This window comes from Octopus bimaculoides, chromosome 25 (assembly GCF_001194135.2).
Source record: "Octopus bimaculoides isolate UCB-OBI-ISO-001 chromosome 25, ASM119413v2, whole genome shotgun sequence".
NCBI classification, from domain to species: Eukaryota; Metazoa; Mollusca; class Cephalopoda; order Octopoda; family Octopodidae; genus Octopus; species Octopus bimaculoides.
In genome coordinates this window covers 13,374,681-13,379,477 of record NC_069005.1, presented here as the reverse complement: position 1 = coordinate 13,379,477, position 4,797 = coordinate 13,374,681, and positions in this window count along the sequence as shown.

Here is a 4,797-nt window from a genome sequence, read left to right as displayed (position 1 = left end):
TATATATATATATATATATATATATATATATCCAATTAACTAAAGGCTTGGCTTGTTTACGCTTTTCCCTCCGGTTTTTTGTTCTATGTGTGCCATAAATATCGCCATCCACTTTGGAGAAAATTTGTAGTTTGGAATCAGTAGTTCTTTGACTGCTATTTCTAAATTTTCAGTATGTTGGAGAAGCAACTCAATTGCTAATCCCTGTATATTTATAATGATAAATAGTCTTACCGATAAAGGTTTTTTCATACTGAACTACTTGGCAGAATTGTTAATTATTAATTCTATTATTAATTGACGATTCTCTGCCCTTATTCTTGTATATATATATATACATATATATATATATGTATATATGTGTACGTATGTGTGTATGTATGTATACACACACACACGCACACACACACACACACACACACACACATATATATACATGCAGACATATATACACACTTACATACACACGTACATACTCAAACCTAAATAAATACATACGTGCATATAAAAACACGCGCATATACAACCACCATACATATACACACACAAACAGGTCGTAACTACAGCGAGTATGTAAATTAGATTACTGTATTGTAACCTAAGACGTATTCATAATTAGATGAAAGGTGAAACATTTCAGGAAAATGGCGAGTTAAACGGAGCCTGTAGATTATGAAGGAACCAGAAATATCGGTTGCATTCATATGGATGTCATATTACCACCATCAACTATAGGGATACCACCCACATCATTCTATATATATATATATAGATATGTATAGAAATGTATGTATATATATGTATGTATGTATGTACGTATTTTTAACATTTGTTGATTTATGTTTTATTTTCGATTTGCCTATTACATTGGTTTACAAAAAAAAACATTTTTGCTCTAAGGCAATGATGTATGTATGTATGTATGTATGTATGTATGTATGTATGTATATGTTTTTCACTAATTTTGATATGGTGAATTCAATTTTCTGAATAGTTTTGCTCTATCACCTCTCGTTTTTGTTTTTAGTTTGCTTTCACATATCCCATTTTAATTATAATGCAAATAAATTTTAGAATATAATGTGTTTATTTCCTCTGTTACAAAGTATATTGCAGAAAAAGACGAGCGTAGTTACAGAACATAGTGACCATTACTACAAATGACCACAATATCTAGGATTGTAAAAATCTGCAAGACCTCTTTGAGATTTAAAAGATGATGTTTAAAACAAGATACTTCCGTTCACAACCATACTACAAAGTTGGTGGCTGGTCAAAATTTATTCTAAAATTAAGAAGAGAAAGAGAAGAACATACATACATGCATACATACATACATACATACATACAGACATACATACAGACATACATACATACATACAGACAGACAGACAGACAAGTAGCTGATTAAAAGACTACAGATCTAGGCCATCGCTGGAACTGTAAAAATCTGTAAAACTTTGCAGAAGTTTATTATTTAAGTATATAGGAGCCTGTCTATATATGCAAGTATATGCGTGAGAATACATACATAAATACTTACATACATACATACATACATACATACATACATACATATATACAAAAATACCCTGTTGGTGTTGTTGAAATCCCAATGCAGGAGTCTTGGACCTAGGTTAGAAACTGGCTCTTTCTCTATTGGCAAGAAATCTTGAAATAAGCTGAATAATAACATACATATATGCATATTTATATATATATACATGCATACATACATACATACATACATACATACATAAATGCATACGTACATACATATATACATACATACGTACAATCGTACATACATACAATCATACATACAAACATACAATCATACATACAAATATACATACATACTTACTATCATACATATGTGTATATACTTGCATACATACGTGTATCTATGTAAGTATATGAAACGCGTTTAGTAACAGGTGTATCATGCAACCTTTCAAGAATGTGTCGATGTCGAACTAACGATAAAAAAAAAGCGCAGAGTGATACTGTGGAGGAATGAGTGTGTCGAACAAATTCTAAATACTAGAAGCAGCGTTGGATTCGATCAGCTTGTACATCATGTTATATACCCAGCCCTGTACATTGCAGATCTATCCGGTTACTACCCAGTTACTAAATAAAATCATTTGTTGGACTGTAGACCTAACTTTTATGGTATACATACATACATACATATATATATATATATATATATATATATATATATATATATATGTGTGTGTGTGTGTGTATGTGTGTGTGTGTGTGTATGTGTGTGTGTGTGTGTCTGCGTCTGTGTGTTTGTGTGTCTGTGTGTGTGTGTTTGTGTGTATATGTGTATGTAAATGTATGTATGTATATATATATAAACATATACGTGCATCCAAACACTCACGCACACACAAACACATTAACAAGCGCACGAATAAACACACACACACGCATACATACACACACACACACGCATACACACACACACACACACACTCAAAGTATGTATTACATATTTGTTTTGTAAGATCAATGAAGATCATGTGCAGTTGTAGTTGATACTGCAGTTACTGCTGCTGTTGCTGCTGTTGCTGCTGTTGTTGGTATTGTTGTTGTTGTTGGTGGTGGTGGTGGTGGGGAGGTTGTTGCTTCAGCCAGACCTTTATCGTAACTTCATAACAACTTCGTTTGTACGTAAAATAAAGCAGTGTCTTCTTTAAATGACATCTGGAGAGACGAAATCCAGAAATTGTGGATTAGGAAAGAGATAGAAGTATAAACATTAGCACATAGTTATGCGCACATATATACATACATGCACAGACAAACACACACACACACACACACATACACACACACACACACACCCACACACACATACATACATACGTACGTACGTACGTACGTACATAATACATATATACATACATGCACAGACAAACACACACACATACATACATTACACACATACATCCATACACATAAAAATACAGGATGTCCATAAATTAGCTTTTAAGTTTGGGAAATTCAGAAGAAAAAAAATGTATAAATCAGCAGAGTTTATTGGTAAATAAATAAAGTTTTAGGAGAAACATCAGAACACTTCCATGTGTGCTCCATTGGTTTTACGCAACACATCTAGACGATCTCAACTTTAATAGATATAATAAATTGTGGAAGTTTTTCCATCTGTTCTCCTTTACGCTTCCAGTTCGATATGACATTTTTCTTTGCGCTACTCATATTACATTTCATTTCACGTTGCTCCAGGCCCCTCAGCTGGCAAAATAAGTAATCCTGTGACAGACTGGTGCCCTGTCCAGGTAGGGAATTTATGCGTCACCGAAACCGGGAAACTGGAAAAGCGGCCCTTGTGAGTCTATATAATGCGGGAACGAACTGTACATCAGCTACTACTCATATACTCGTCTCGTCTTAGAGCAGCAAGGCCTTACTTTTGTTTGTCTCATGTTTTTGCGAACCTAATAATGGGTTATTTTGAATTCACCATATATATGGATATCCATTTCACCATTATATAAGAGAGAACTGGAAAAGATACCTGGATGACTGCTTTATCATTTGGAAGGAAACCATTGATAAACATTTGGAATTCAAATCAATACTAAATGATATAAACCCTAACATTCAATTTACAATGGAATATAGCAAAGAACAGCTCCCTTTCTTGGATGTTATGATAAAGAAAAGTCAACAAATTATAAGAGATATTTATCATAAGCCAATGGACTCGAAAAAATATCTCCTGTTTAGCTCATGCTACCCGAAACACATCAAAATAAATATCCCATTTAATTGAGCAAAAAGGATTTGCGCAATAGTCTCTGATAGAAATACTTGGAATCTTCGTTTTCAAGACCTCAGAACAACACTAACTGAAAGACAATATCCACTTTCACTTAAAGACGATGGAACTAAGCGTGCTAAGAAATTAGATATTAAAACATTAAGGGTAACAAAACGTAACACTCAGAGCACTACCGTATATATCAACTCACAACTCTAGAAACAATGAGGCATACAACACTTTTGGACAAAATCTACCCATGCTCACGAGAGATCCAAAAATGAACAAGATTCGGAAAACACATAAATTCATCAAATGCAAAAAGCGACACAAATCGTTAAAAATGCTTCTAACAAATGCAAAGCTTTACACAACAACCACGAAATCAACGTTTAAAAATGTGGACGCCCAAACTGTGGAACATGCCCCAACCAACTGCAAAGCTCGGATTTTCTATTCAAATTAGGAGAAAGGTTCACAATTAAAGCCAACTTCACTTGTGCTTCCGAGAATCTAATTTATGTTATAACTTGCTAAAGTTGTGACATAACAATATAGGACAAACAAGTTTGTCACTGAGACGGAGAACCACACTACATAAGGAACAGATCCGGTTTTGAGTGGACACAGAGAGATGTGCAGGTAATATCCAACCAAACTTCACAGTCTTCCTCTAATGCAAAGAAACAATTTTTTTCTATACAAGAACGTTTAAATAAAGAAAATTTATTCATCGAAAAATACAGAACACGTCTAAATATGAACGCATAACCAACTTTGATATCAATATATATTTTAATTCATGATCACATATCCATCACTGTACATATTTCTTTTTCACTACTTTAGCTTTTGTGTTTTTGTGTATATCTATCCCCTCCCCGAAAGATGAACAATTACCTCCTCTATCCCCAATAATAACGATCACCAATTACCTCTCCATATTTTTTTCTACTTGTTGAATCATTCGTTCATAAACTTCTCCACACATGGACTAA